Source organism: Chiloscyllium punctatum, chromosome 18 (assembly GCF_047496795.1).
Source record: "Chiloscyllium punctatum isolate Juve2018m chromosome 18, sChiPun1.3, whole genome shotgun sequence".
NCBI lineage: Eukaryota > Metazoa > Chordata > Chondrichthyes > Orectolobiformes > Hemiscylliidae > Chiloscyllium > Chiloscyllium punctatum.
Genome location: NC_092756.1, coordinates 64,120,789 through 64,137,187, shown reverse-complemented (window position 1 = coordinate 64,137,187; position 16,399 = coordinate 64,120,789).

Here is a 16,399-nt window from a genome sequence, read left to right as displayed (position 1 = left end):
AGGCCCCTCGACCCACGATGTTGTGCCGAACTTCTAACCTAGATTAAGCACCCATCCATGTACCTATCCAAATGCCGCTTAAAGGTCGCCAATGATTCTGACTCTACCACTCCCACGGGCAGCGCATTCCATGCCCCCACCACTCTCTGGGTAAAGAACTTACCCCTGACATTTCCCCGATACCTTCCACCCTTCACCTTAAATTTATGTCCCCTTGTAACACTCTGTTGTACCCCTGGAAAAAGTTTCTGACTGTCTACTCTATCTATTCCTCTGATCATCTTAGGAACCTCTATCAAGTCACCCCTCATCCTTCGCCGTTCCAACGAGAAAAGGCCGAGAACTCTCAACCTATCCACGTACGACCTATTCTCCATTTCAGACAACATCCTGGTAAATCTTCTCTGCACCCTTTCCAAAGCTTCCACATCTTTCCTAAAGTGAGGCGACCAGAACTGCACACAGTACTCCAACTGTGGCCTAACCAAAGTCCTGTACAGCTGCAACATCACTTCACGACTCTTGAATTCAATCCCTCTGCTAATGAACGATAATACTCCATAGGCCTTCTTACAAACTCTATCCACCTGAGTGGCAACTTTCAAAGATCTATGTACATAGACCCCAAGATCCCTCTGTTCCTCCACCTGACTAAGAACCCTACCATTAACCCTGTATTCCGCATTCTTATTTGTTCTTCCAAAATGGACAACCTCACACTTGGCAGGGTTGAACTCCATCTGCCACTCCTCAGCCCAGCTCTGCACCATATCTAAGTCCCTTTGCAAACGACAAATGCCCTCCTCACTGTCCACAACTCCACCTATCTTCGTATCATCTGCGAATCTACTGACCCACCCTTCGACTCCCTCATCCAAGTCATTAATAAAAATTACAAACAGCAGAGGACCCAGAACTGATCCCTGCGGAACTCCACTTGTAACTGGGCTACAGGCTGAATATTTACCATCTACCACCACTCTCTGACTTTGACCGGTTAGCCAGTTTTCTATCCAATTGGCCAAATTTCCCTCTATCCCATGCCTCCTGACTTTCCGCATAAGCCTACCAGGGGGAACCTTATCAAATGCCTTACTAAAATCCATGTACACTACATCCACTGCTCTACCCTCATCCACATGCTTGGTCACCTCCTCGAAGAATTCAATAAGACTTGTAAGGCAAGACCTACCCTTCACAAATCCGTGCTGGCTGTCCCTAATCAAGCAGTGTCTTTCCAGATACTCATAAATCCTATCCCTCAGTACCCTTTCCATTACTTTGCCTACCACAGAAGTAAGACTAACTGGCCTGTAATTCCCGGGGTTATCCCTATTCCCTTTTTTGAACAGGGGCACAATATTCGCTACTCTCCAGTCCCCTGGTACCACCCCCGTTGCCAGTGAAGACGAGAAGATCCTTGCCAACGGTACTGCAATTTCCTCTCTTGCTTCCCACATAATCCTAGGATATATCCCGTCAGGCCCGGGGGACTTGTCTATCCTCAAGTTGTTCAAAATGTCCAACACATCTTCTTTCCTAACAAGTATCTCTTCTAGCTTAACACTCCGTTTCACACTCTCCTCTTCAACAATACGGTCCCTCTCGTTCGTAAATACTGAAGAGAAGTACTTGTTCAAGACCTCTCCTATCTCTTCCGACTCAATACACAGTCTCCCACTACTGTCCTTGATCGGACCTACCCTCGTTCTCGTAGTCACTCTCCCTTCTCTGGAGCTCAACTTCTTGGGAGCAAGACTGTAATCAGCTGAGTGCCAGTGGCAGAACCCAAACTGGATGGCAGTGAGCAGACTGTTGCTGACCAGATATTGATTTATAAGAGTCATAGTCATAGAGATGTACAGCAGGGAAACAGACCCTTTGGTCCAACTTGTCCATGCCAACCAGATATCCCAATCCAATCGAGTCTCACCTGCCAGCACCTGGCCCATATCCCTCCAAACCCTTCCTATTCATATACCCATCCAGATGCCTTTTAAATGTTGCAATTGTGCGAGCCTCCACCACTTCCTCTGGCAGCTCATTCCATACATGTACCACCCTCTGAGTGAAAGATTTGCCCCTTACGTCTCTTTTATATCTTTCCCCTCTCACCCTAAACCTATGCCCTCTAGTTCTGGGCTCTCCCAACCCCAGGGAAAAGACTTTGTCTATTTATCCTATCCATGCCCCTCACGATTTTATAAACCTCTATAAGGTCACCCCTCAGCCTCCGATGCTCCAGGGAAAACAGCCCCAGCCTGTTCAGCCTCTCCCTATTGCTCAAATCCTCCAACCCTGGCAACATCCTTGTCAATATTTTCTGAACCCTTTCAAGTTTCACAACATCTTTCCGATAGGAAGGAGACCAGAACTGCACACAATATTCCAACAGTGGCCTAACCAATGTTACAGCCACAACATGACCTCCCAACTCCTGTACTCCATGCTCTGACCAGTAAAGGAAACCATACCAAACACCTTCTTCACTATTCTATCTACCTGCGACTCCACTTTCAAGGAATATGAACCTGCACTTCAAAGTCTCTTTGTTCAGTAACACTCCCTAGGACCTCACCATTAAGTGTATAAGTTTTGCTAAGATTTGTTTTCCCAAAATGCAGCATGTCACATTTATCTGAATTAAACTCCATCTGCCACTTCTCAGCCAATGGCCCATCTAATCAAGATCGTGTTGTAATCTGAGGTAACCTTCTTTGTTGTCCTCTACACCTCCAATTTTGGTGTCATCTGCAAACTTACTAACTGTATCTGTTATACTCACATCCAAATCATTTATATAAATGATGAAAAGTAGTGCACCCAGTACGTATCTTTGCGGCACTCCCATTGGTCACAGGCCTCCAGTCTAAAAACAACCCTCCACCACCACCCTCTGTCATTTACCTTTGAGCCAGTTCTGTATTCAAATGGCTATTCTTCTGTATTCCATGAGATCTAACCTTGCTAACCAGTCTCCCATGGGGAATCTTGTTGAACGCCTTACAGAAGTCCATATAGATCACGTCTACTGCTCTGCGCTCATCAATCTTCTTTGTTACTTCTTCAGAAAACTCAATCAAGTTTGTGAGATATGATTTCCCACGCACAATGCCATGTTGACGATCCCTAATCAGTCCTTGCCTTTCCAAATAGGTGTACATCCTGTCCCTCAGGATTCCCTCCAACAACATGCCCACTACCAACGCCAGTCTTACTGGTGTGTAGTTCCCTGGCTTATCCTTACCACCCTTCTTAAACAGTGACACCACGTTAGCCAACCTCCAGTCTTCCGGCACCTCACCTGTGACTATCGATGATACAAATACCTCAGCAAGGGGCCCAGCAATGAGACATTCCTTCACATTTTCACATTAGAGAATGGACAGATTAGTCATTAATTGGTTGCATTAGATTTGACTTCATTTTTGTGCGCAGGACATACCTGAGTAGGTTTTCACACTTTGGGTACATGCCAGCACTGTAGCTGCACTGGATCACCTTAACTAGGCATGTGACCATTTTTAGAGACTAATGTTGTCAGGACCCACAACCTTTGCAGTATCTGTGGGTCCAGTCTGGTGACGCTTTGTGGAACAGGGAGGGTTAAAGCTGGACTAAGTGGGATTTCCAGCTGCAGGACCCAGCCTAGGAGCCCCCACCATCCCCACACCCACCCTCTGTCTCTGTCACACTCACCTGTTAGGAATGTGTTACATGGTGGTCTTTCTCCACCACACCTTAGCGGCAGCTACCCCAAGCTTCAGCATATCCCTCAACACGTAGTCCTTGACCTTGGAATGTGTCAGTCTGCAACAGTCAGTCGGGGTCAACTCCTGCAGCTGGAAGATCAACAGGTTTTGGACCACCCTAAAAGCGTCTTTCACCGAGTTGATGTTCCTCCAGGCACAGTTGATGTTCGACTCAGTGTGTGTCCTGGGGAAATACAGGGGAACCTCGATTATCAGCTGTGTGGGATACCACACCTCAGCAGCTACAGGAGATGGTCAAGCTTATGGGCCCATGGGCTGTAAGTTTGGTCGGGAGCAATGGTAGCCACACCTCCAGCCTGGATATCCTGTTGTGAGGGGGCAACTTCACCATGTCTGAGGTTAAGGAGGTGGTGGGCGGGCACCACCTCATCACTGAGGTCATGTACAGGAATGCTCCCCTGAGACTGATTAATGTGTACGCCCCAGCGGGCAAGAGTGAATGGTTGGCCGTTCACTACGGCAGCTTCCACTGTTACTAGCTACGTCCAGGCTGGTATTCAGCCGGAGTTTTCAACTGCATCATTGATGCAGATGGACGATCCGGCGGGGGGACAGTAAACTGGACACCACGTCCAGAGCCCTGATGGACGCAGTAAAAGATGCCAAGCTGCACGACATCTTCAGCACCCCTGCAGATGGAGCACAGCGTAGATACACCCAGTCACTGGCAGACAGGTCTATCTGCTCAGGGATAGATTATCTGTTTGTGTCCCAAATGCTCTCGGTCAGATCCACCGACATTCTTCTCTGACCACTGCCTCCTGCTGGCCGTCTGTCACCTACAGGATGAGCAGCGGGCTGGTAAGGGAACATGGAAGCTATTGACCCTGAGAAACATTGAGGAGCTCAAGAGGGATTACAGAGGTTGGAGAACCATGAAGCCCCTCCTTGAGTCCCCAGCAGACTGGTGGGAAACAGTAAAAGGGAACATCAAGAGGTTCTTCATCCTCAAAGGCATTCAGAAGGCGAGAGAGAGGTGGGGAAAACTGTCCCAGCTCCAGGAAAGTATGCAGAACCTGCTCCTGCTACAGACGATGGGGGTCGATGTCATGGAGGATCTCGAGGAGGTGAAGGGCCAGCAAGCCTCACTCTTTGCCTCGGAGGCCTCCAAGATAATCTTCCGGTCGAGGGTCTGTTCCATGGAGCAGGAAGAGACGTGCTCACATTTTTTCTTCCAGAAGATGCACAAAGAGAGCTCCGTGCTCAGCAGCCTGAAGGAAGAAGATGGCTCGGTAACGTCATCTCAGGCTGACATCATGAGGATCACCAAATCTTTCTATGCCAGTCTGTATGATTCAAAGCCAACCAACAGCGTGGCCTCCCAGTTGTTCCTGTCCTCTATCACGGAGGTCTTAGACGACAGAACACGGGAGAGACTGGACCAGCCGCTATCTCTGGATGAGCTGACCAAGGCCCTCAAGTCCTTCGAAAAGAATTAAAACTTCCGGAAGTGACGGCTTACCGGTCGAGCTCTATTCTGCTGTGTGGGACTTGATTGGCCAGGACCTGCTGGAGGTGTATGACAGTCTGCTTCGGGCAGGTACCATGAGTGAATCCATAAGGAAAGGCATCATCACCCTCATCTACAAGCAGAAGGGGGAGAGAGGAACTCAGAAATTGGAGACCAATCTCACTATTAAATGTGGATTACAAAGTCTTGTCAAAGGTCATTGCCAACCGGGTGAGGTCTCCTCTGGGACTGATCCACCCTGACCAAACATGTGCTGTACCAGGCAGAAGATCTCTGAGAGTCTCGCACTCCTCAGGGATGCGATCGCCTACGTGCAGGACAGAGGATTGGACACCTGCCTCATCAGCCTGGACCAGGAGAAAGCCTTTGACAGGATATCACAAACATATATGAGAGATGTTCTCTCCAAAATGGGCTTTGGGGAGGGAATCTGCAATTGGATCAGACTGCTCTACCCCAACATTGTCAGTGCAGTCTCAATCAATGGGTGGGAATCAGATAGCTTCCCAGTCAGATCTGGAGTCAGGCAGGGATGCCCTCTCTCGTGCCTTGTTTGTGTGCTGCTTAGAGCCATTTGCCGAGTCCATCAGGAAGGATGCGAGCCTGAGAGGGGTGACTATTCCTGGCAGCAGGGGCCTACAAGTTAAAGCCTCTCTGTACATGGATGACGTCGCCGTTTTCTGCTCAGATCCGCCATGCTCTTCAGGGAACTGGGCCGACCAATTCTCGATCCCCTTCACCGTCAGGGCTGACCACCTGAAGGTGCTGGGTATTTGGTTCGCGGGGAGCTGGGGCGTGAGCCAAGTCTTTTGTAAAGATTTTGAGGAGTTCTTCCTCAATTACCCTCCTGGACAGTGCATTGCAGGCTCCTCCCATCCTGTGGGTGGTGTGTCCCCTCTAAACCCTTTGCTTTTCAGCTTAAATTTATGTCACCTTGTTATTTGCCGTCCGATTGAGGGGGGAAACTGTTTTCTACTCATTCTGTCCACATCTTCCTTGGTCTTAAATATCTCGATTGCTGCTCTAAAGAAAGCAGCCCGAGCTGATCCAATCTCCGTCTTCACAGCTACAGCCCAAGCCATGTGCTGGTGAATGTCCTTTACCCTCCCTCCAGTGCAATCATATCCCCTGGTGCAGTGACCTGAACTGCACACAATACTCCAACTGTGGCCTATCCAAATGGCTGTAGAGCTCCAGCAGGACCCTCCCTGCTCTGATAATCTCTGCCTCAATGGGTAAAGGCATGTATCCTATTTGTCTTATTAACTGGGATCTGTTAGCAAGCACCTCAAGACCTTTCTGTTCCCCTGAGCTTCCTCGTATTCTCCCATTCATTGAGCACTGTCTTGTCTTGTAACTTCTGCCAGAGCACATCACCTCTCGTTTATCAGTTACATTTTGTCCATCATTGATCTGCCCATCGGACCAATCTTTCTATTTCTATTGTATCCTAAGACTTTCTTACTCACTGTCAACAACCTGATCAATATTTGTGTCGTCTGCAATCTTATCATTCCAAGTTTCCTCCTGCCCTATCCCTCCCCCACAACACACACACACACACACGCACCACACGCATAGACACACACAGACAAACGCGCACGCGCGCACACACACACACACACACAATCACCCTGACTCTCTGAGTTCACGCTTCCCTTCCTTGACATCTCTGTTTCTATTTCTTGGGATAGACTGGCCACCAATGTCCACTGTCTCTCACAGTCACCTGGACTACACATCCTCACACCCTGCATCCTGCAAAATCTCTATTCCATTCTCCAACTTCCTCCATTTCCATCGCATCTGTTCCAATGATGCCAACTTTGATAAGGGAGACTCCAAAATGTCCACCTTCCTCCTTAATGGAGAGTTCCCCAGCTCCGTTGTTGACATGGCCCTCAGCCAGGTCCACCTATCTCCTACAATTCAGTCATTCCCTCTTCTCTTCCCTTCCACACCAGGGATAGGGTTCTCGTTGTCCTTACCTATCATCCCACCAGCAACCACAACCACATCCATAGAACATAGAACATAGAAAAATACAGCGCAGTACAGGCCCTTCAGCCCTCGATGTTGCGCCGACCGAAGCCTACCTAACCTACAATAGCCCAATAACCTCCATATGCTTATCCAATGCCCGCTTGAATGACCATAAAGAGGGAGAGTCCACCACTGATACTGGCAGGGCATTCCATGAACTCACAACCTTCTGAGAAAAGAATCTACCCCTAACATCTGCCCTATACCAACCTCCCCTTAATTTAAAGCTGTGTCCTCTAGTAACAGCTGACTCCAAACGCGGAAAAAGGTCCTCACTGTCAACCCTATCTAAACCGCTAATCATCTTGTACACCTCTATCAAATCGCCCCTAAACCTTCTTTTCTCCAATGAGAACAGCCCCAAGTGCCTCAGCCTTTCGTCATACGATCTTCCTACCATGCCAGGCAACATCCTGGTAAACCTCCTCTGCACTCGTTCCAATGCCTCCACATCCTTCCTATAATATGGCGATCAAAACTGCACACAATACTCCAGATAAGGCCGCACCAGAGTCTTATACAACTGCAACATGACCTCAGGACTCCGGAACTCAATTCCTCTACCAATAAAGCCCAGTACGCCATATGACTTCTTCACAGCACTATTTACCTGGGTGGCAACTTTCAGAGATCTGTGTACATGGACACCAAGATCCCTCTGCTCATCCACACTGCCAAGTAGCCTACAATTAGCCCAGTAATCTGTCATCTTATTACTCCTACCAAAGTGAATGACTTCACACTTAGCTACATTGAACTCCATTTGCCACCTTTCTGCCCAGCTCTGCAACTTATCTATATCCCGCTGTAACCTGCCACATCCATCTTCGCTGTCCACCACTCCACCGACTTTCGTATCATCCGCAAACTTGCTCACCCAACCGACAAGCCCCTCCTCCAGGTCATTTGTAAAAATGACAAACAGCAATGGTCCCAAAACAGATCCTTGTGGAACACCACTAGTAACTGCACTCCCAAGATGAACCTTTACCATCAACTACTACCCTCTGTCTCCTTCCAGCCAGCCAATTCCTAATCCAAACCTCTAATGCACCCTCAATGCCATACCTCCGTAATTTTTGCAGTAGCCTACCATGGGGTACCTTATCGAATGCCTTGCTAAAATCCATATACACCACATCTACCGCTTTCCCCTCGTCCACCTCCTTAGTCACCTTCTCAAAGAATTCAATAAGGTTTGTGAGGCATGACCTGCCCTTCACAAAACCATGCTGACGATACTTGATCACATTATTCCTATCCAGATGTTCATAAATCCTATCCCTTACAGGTCTCTCTAAGACTTTGCCCACAACAGAAGTGAGACTCACTGGCCTATAGTTAGTAGGGTTATCCCTACTCCCCTTCTTGAACAAGGGGACCACATTCGCTACCCTCCAGTCTTCTGCCACTATTCCTGTCGACAACGACGACATAAAAATCAAGGCCAATGGCTCCGCTATCTCCTCCCTAGCTTCCCATAGGATCCTAGGATAAATGCCATCAGGCCCAGGGGACTTATCTATTTTCACCCTTTCCAGTATTACCCGGACCTCTTCCCTACATACCTCAAAGCCATCCATTCTAATCACTTGTGACTCAATATTCACATCAGCAACAATGTCCTGTTCCTGAGTGAATACTGATGAAAAGTATTGATTTAGTGTCTCTCCAATCTCCTCTGCCTCCATGCACAACATCTCACTACTATCCTTGACTGGACCGATACGTACCCTAGCCATCCTTTTATTCCTAACATACCTATAGAAAGCCTTAGGGTTTTCCCTAATCCTACCAACCAAGGACTTTTCATGTCCCCTTCTTGCTGCTCTTAGCTCTCTCTTTAGATCCTTCCTGGCTACCTTATAACTCTCAACCGCCCCAACTGAACCTTCACGCCTCATCTTTACACAGGCCGCCCTCTTCCCTTTTACAAGGGATTCCAATTCCTTATTAAACCATGGCTCCCTCACAAGACTCTTTCCTCCCTGCCTGACTGGTACATACTTATCAAGGACTCCCAATAGCTGCTCCTTGAACAAGCCCACATATCATTTGTGTCCTTCCCTTGAAGCCTATTTTTCCAATCCACACATCCTAAGTCATGCCTCACCGCATCATAATTTCCCTGCCCCCAGCTATAACTCCTGCCCTGCAGTGCACACTTATCCCTCTCCATCACTAGAGTAAAAGTCACCGAGTTGTGGTCACTGTCCCCAAAGTGCTCACCTACCTCCAAGTCTAACACCTGGCCTGGTTCATTACCTAGAACCAAATCCAGTATGGCCTCACCTCTTGTTGGCCTGTCTACATATTGTGTCAGGAACCCCTCCTGCACACATTGGACAAACACCGACCCATCTAACGAACTCGAGCTATAGCTTTCCCAGTCAATATCTGGGAAGTTAAAGTCCCCCATAACAACCACCCTACTACTTTCACTCTTCTCCTGAATCATCCTTGCAATACTTTCCTCTACGTCTCTCGGACTAGAGGGAAGCCTGTAGAAAACTCCTAACAGGGTGACCTCACCTTTCCTATTTCTAACCTCAGTTGGCAAGTCTTCCTCCATCGTCCTTTCCACCACTGTAATACTATCCTTGACACTGTAATACTATCCACACCTCCCCCTCTTTTACCCCCACCTCTGACCCTACTAAAACATTTAAACCCTGGAACCTGCAACAGCCATTCCTGTCCCTGTTCCACCCACGTCTCTGTAATGGCCACAACATCAAAGTCCCAGGTACTAACCCATGCTGCAAGTTCACCTCCCTTATTTCTTATCCTTCTGGCATTGAAGTATACACACTTCAAGCCACCATCCTGTTTACCGGCACCCTCCTTCGAGATCGATGCCTTGTTCCTAACCTCCCTACACTCAAGGTCCTGTACCCTTAAGCTACAGTCCAGGTTCCCATGCCCCTGCAGAGTTAGTTTAAACCCTCCCAAAGAGCACTAGCAAACCTCCCCCAAGGATACTGGTGCCCCTCAGGTTCAGGTGGAGACCATCCTGTTTGTAGAGGTCCCACCTTCCCCAATGATGATCCAGAGGATCATTAGCCACCATCTCCAGCGCGATGCCACCACCAGACACATAATCCCCTCCCATCCCTTGTCAGCCTTCCACAGAGACCGTTCCCTCCAGGAAAACCCTCATCCACTCTTCTTTCATTCCCAAATCCCATTCTCCACCAGCCTCACCCCACCTTCCCCTGTAACTACTGAAGGTGTAACAGCTGCCCACCCTCCCCCCCCCACCCCCTCACCAGTGCAAGGGCCCAAACACATCTTCCAGGTGAAGCAGTGCTTTACCTGCCCTTCACACAATCTAGACGACTGCATTCGCTGCTCACAATGTGCTCTCCTCTACACTGGGGAAATGAAGCAGGGACTGGGTGAGTGCTTTGCAGAACATCTTTGTTCATGACAAAGACCCTGAGCTTCCAGTTGCCTGCCACTTTAACACATCCCCATGTTCCCTGGTCACCATCTCAGTCTCAGGTTTGCTGCAGAGCTCCAGTGAAGCTCATCACCTCATTTTCCACTTGGGGACCCTACAGCCTTCAGGACCCAATATTGAGTTCAATAACTTTAGGGCTTAAACTCTCCCATGGCCTTACTCCAACACCAGGAGACACTGACGTCTGCAGATGCTTGAGTTCAGAGTTGAGAGTCTGTTGCTGGAAAAGCACAGCAAGTCAGGCAGCTTCCTAGAAGCAGGAAAATCGATGTTTCTGGCCAGAGCCCTTCATCAGGAATGGCCCGAAATATTGATTTTCCTGCTCCTTGGATGCTGCCTTACCTGCATGCTTTTCCAGCAACACAGTCTGAACTTTGTTGTCACAGAATCTGCTATTATACACAACCCGTTGTTAGCCAGTAACAGTCTCCATTAACAGATATTCACCCTCCCAGCCAGAATACTATCCACTGTTTTGTCTCCAACTGTCCTTCTCTCTCTTTGAGCTCTATCCCGATCTCTCGTTTCCTCCTTACACCCTCCCCCCACCTTATCTTTTAGAATTAGAATACCATGTATTCTCACAGGCACTCAAGTACAAAACTACTGGAGTACAATGAAAAGTTTTACAATGTTGCCTCTTATGGCTCCATCTTAGGTATTAGTATCGAGGTACAATTCTTAGAGACAAAAAGAGGAATTAAAAAGTAGTTCCATTACTTTACAGAAATCAGACACAGTAAAAGGGTAGTTGTTATCGTGCTATAAACAAATTACACATAACCATTACATTACTGTAGCCACTGTACTACTGTACAGTGCAGAGGCTACCACACATGGTCTGACCGCCCACATCCGAGCCCACTCCGCTCCAAGTCTCCACTCAACTCCGTACCTGCTCTCACCTGCTCCAGGGTACGTTTTCTCTGGGACTCGTTTCTCCTCACTGCTCTCCTCACTGGGACTCGACTCCCCTCACTGGCCTCCGCACTGGGACTCGACTCCCCTCACTGGCCTCCGCACTGGGACTGGATTCTCCTCACTGGCCTCCGCACTGGGACTGGATTCTCCTCACTGGGACTCTATACCCCTCACTGGCCTCCGCACTGGGACTCTATACCCCTCACTGGCCTCCGCACTGGGATCTATACCCCTCACTGGCCTCCGTACTGGGACTCAATTCCCCTTGCTGGCCTCTGTACTGGGACTGTTTCCCCATGGCTTTCGGATTTACCCTCAGTTCTCACCAGCTCCTTCATTCTGCTCCTGGTAAATTGAAGTTGTTAGTTGGAAAAAAAGGAGGAAACAAAAAGAGAGAGAGAAAAAAAAAGCTAAGATTGGAAAAAGACCAGGTTGGAGGAATAGAGTTCTGGCTGGAGCATCTTATTCTGCCTCCATCTTTCATTGGCACAAAAGGTTGACATTTTCCCAACTACCGTCAGGTCTGAGGAAGGGCCACTCAACCCAAAACATTAACTCTGATTTCTCTCCAAAGATGCTGCAGACCTGCTGAGCTTTTCCAGCAAATGTTTTTGTTTTTGATTTGCAGCGTGCACAGTTCTTTCAATTTTTATTTCATGATCAAGTCTTGCCTCTCAAAATGGAGATTAATTCTTTATTTCAGAATTTTCTCCAACAGTTTCCCTGACACCGATGGGACACTCACCGGTCTGTTATTCCTGGTCTATCATTACCACCCTTCTTGAAAAGTGGAAATACATCAGCTGTCCTCCAGTACCCTGGCACTTCCCCTGTGGCCGGGGAGAAATTAAATGTTTGGGTCAAAGTCCCTGTAATTTCCTCTCTCATCTCCTTGGTTACAACTCCTCCAGCCCTTCAGGTTTGTCCACTTTTAAGCTCCTCAATACCTGCTCACATCATATATAAATATGCACATCAGAAACTGAGAGAGAGGGGTTTTTTTTGCAGTTTTTCTTCCCAATACTGTTCCCATCTTTACTGAGATGGGGAAAATGTGTTCCCTGAACCCTGGTTTCTGAATTCCAATTTTTCAGATAAACACATTCTAAAATCCTTTCGGAGTAACCGAAAGATAGTGTTGTTAACAAAATACTCATGATGTAGAAGAATGTCAGGTATTTTACGCACATTCTGGTCTCCCTCTTTTTGGAATGATGTTGTGAAACTTGAAAGGTTTCAGAAAAGATGTCCAAGGGTGTTCCAGAGTTGCAGGGTTTGAGCTGAATGGGCTGGGACTGTTTTCCTAAGAGTGTTGGAGGTTGAGGGGTAACCTGATAAAATCCCGATGGGCATGGATAGGGTAAATAGATAGGGTTTTTTGTTTTTCCCTGGGGTGGAAACCAGAGGGCACAGGTTTCAGGTGAGAGGGAAGAGATTTAAAAGGGACCTAAGGAGCAACTTTTTCATGAAAGGGTGGTACGTGTATGGAATGAGCTGTCAGAGAAAGTGGTGGAGGCCGGTACAATTACAGCACTTAAAAGATGTCTGAATGGATAAATGAATAGGAAGGATTGAGAGAGAGATGGGCCACGTGCTGGCAAATAGGATTAGATTAATTAAGATATCTGATCGGTATGGATGAGTTGAACCAAGGCAGTCTGTTTCCATGCTGTATATCTCCATGATTCTGTCTATCTCTCTCTCTCTCTCATACACATGCACAAATACAAACACACACACACACACACACAGGATGTACCTCACCCACATGTAAATATTGTTCCTGCCTTTCTACATAACACCTTCCTTTGCATGGGAAAACAATTCACTCTCCTCATCGATAGTTCCTTTGAACTTTGTACCAAGTGAATACATGAACCGATCTCGATTCGAATCAGATTGGGTGATCTCACTATTATTCAGACAGGATTCAAAATAATGGAGTTGACCACCCTCAATTAATCTATCTGTATTCCCATTTTCTAGGGACCAAATAGAGACAAATTAATCCGAAACTCAATGATCAATAACAAGACTTTAACCTTTACTTTGTAATTGGAACAAAAATATCAAGTTAGATTCTAAATCAGTCCAGAGGTCAGCCATCAAACTGGAACATATTCCGAAACGGCCGAACTATTATCAAAGACCCAGCTCAAATCCTACCAATGACAGATGTCAATTAAAACATGTGGAATTATGACTCTCATGTTGACCGTGAAATCCTTGTCAATTGTAAAAACCCATCTGGATCGCTAATCCCTTAAACGAAACATAACTGCTGTACTTATCTGGTGTACATGTGACTCCATACCACAGCAATTGGTGTGGTTCTTGGAGGTCAACCATCTGACTGCAGGGGGTCCTCAAGATTGTGTTCTTTAGTGACTGTATAACTGATCATCCCTCAGTCAGAATGTCATGAGTCAGAACTTGCACAATGTACAGCAACATGCTTCCCTCCTCAGATACTGAAACATTCCATGTCGCTTTGCGGCAAGATCCTGGCAACTTCCAGGCCTGGGCTGACAAATGGCAATTAACATCCGTGCCACACAAATGTGAAACAATTACCACCTCCAAAAAGAGATCACCAAAATAATGCCTTTTGACATTCAATGGCCTTGCTGTTGCTGAATCCCCTACGATCAACAACCTGGGAGCTATCATTGAGGTGAAAATGAAATGGATTTACAATGTGGCTACAAGAGCAGGTCAGGGGGCAGGAACACTGCAGTGAGGGATGTACCTCATGGCTCCAAAAGCGCCTCCACCATCTCCAAGGCACACGTCAGGAGTGTGATGGAATACTCCCCACTTGCCTGGATGGAAATATCCCCAAGATCTCTCAAGAGATGGGATCTCAGCATGACCAAGCAGCCATATAAAAGGAAAATGTTGCAGACACTTGAAATCTGAAATTAAATCAGAAAGTGCTGGAGAAATTCAGCAAACCTGGCAGCACCTGTGGAGAGAAACATAAAGTTAACCATCTGAGTCCAATATAACCTTTCTTCAGAACAGTGCTGACGAGGAGTCATGTTGGACTAGTAGAAATATTAATTCTCTTTCTCTCTTCGCAGTTACACCAGGCCTGCTGAGTTTCTCTAACATTTTCTCTTCTCTGACAAAGTAGCCAGTTTCATTGGCACCACTTCTACAAATATTCAGTCCATCTACCACCGGCATTCAGTAGCAGTATTAAGTATCATTGACAATACACACTGCAGAGACTCACCAATGCTCCATAGACGTCATCTTCAACATCAATGACCATTACCTTTCTAGAGCCAAAAGGAGTAGATGCATGAGAACACCATGACTGCATGTTCCCTTCCAAGCCACTCACCATCCTGACTTGGGTATGTATTCTTTCAGTAAAGTCCCTGAAATCCCAGTGGACCATAGGGCTGCTGTCTCATTAGTGAGAAACAACTGGCCGTGAGTTTAACCTGAGGGTCACCGTGCCTCAGGGGAACGGTGAAGTTGGGAAGGTGGGACCTTCATGGTGTTCTCAGTCAGTATGGGGATTGAACCTGTGCTGATAACATAGAACATAGAACATACTATAATACAGCATAGTACAGGCCCTTCAGCCCTCGATGTTGTGCCAACCATTTATCCGACTCTACTGAGGTAATTTTTTTACTCAGAGAATAGTAGGGGTGTGGAATGCCCTTCCTGCAACTGTAGTAGACTCGCCTACTTTAAGGGCATTTAAATGGTCATTGGATGAGCATATGCAGGTTAGATGGGCTTCAGATTGGTTCCACAGGTTGGTGCAACATTGAGGGCCAAAGGGCCTGTACTACGCTGTATTGTTCTATGTTCTAAATGTCCCTAATGTATCTGACTCTACTCCCACTGCTGCCAATGCATTCCACACACTCACCACTGTCTGTGTTAAGAACCAACCTCTGACATCTCCCCGAACCTTCCTCTAATCACCTTAAAATTATGACCCCTCATGATAGCCATTTCCACCCAAGGAAAAAGTCTCTGGCTATTCATTCCATCTATGCCTCTCATCATCTTGTACACCTCTAGCAAGTTACCTCTTATCCTCCTTCACTCCAGTGAGAAATGCCTCAGCTCCCTCAACCTTTCTTCATAAGACATGCCCTCCAGTCCAGGCAGCATCCTGGTAAATGTCCTCTGCACCCTTCCTAAAGTTTCCACATCCTTCCTATAATGTGGTGACCAGAACTGAACACAATATTCCAAGTGTGGTCTAACCAGGACTCTATAGAGCTGCAGCATAACCTCGTGGCTTTTCAACTCAATTCCCCTACTAATGAACCAAACACCTTCTTAACAACCTTGTCAACTTTGGTGACAACTTTGAGGGACCTACGGACATATACCCCAAAATCCCTCCATTCCTCCACACGGCCAAGTATCCTGCCTTTAACCTTGTAATCTGCATTCAAATTCAAACTTCCAAAATGAGTCACTTCACATTTTTCCAGGTTGAACTCCATCTGACACTTATCAGCCCAGTTCTATATCCTGTCAATGTCCTGTTGCAACCTACAACAGCCCTCCACACTGTTCACCACTCCATCAATCTTCATGCCACTGCCAAACATACTAATTCACCCTTCCACTTCCTCATCATTTATAAAAATTACAAAGAGCAGAGGTCCCAGAACTGATCCCTGCGGAACACCACTGGTCACCAAACTCCAGGCTGAATACTTTACATCTACTACCACCCTCTGTCTTCTA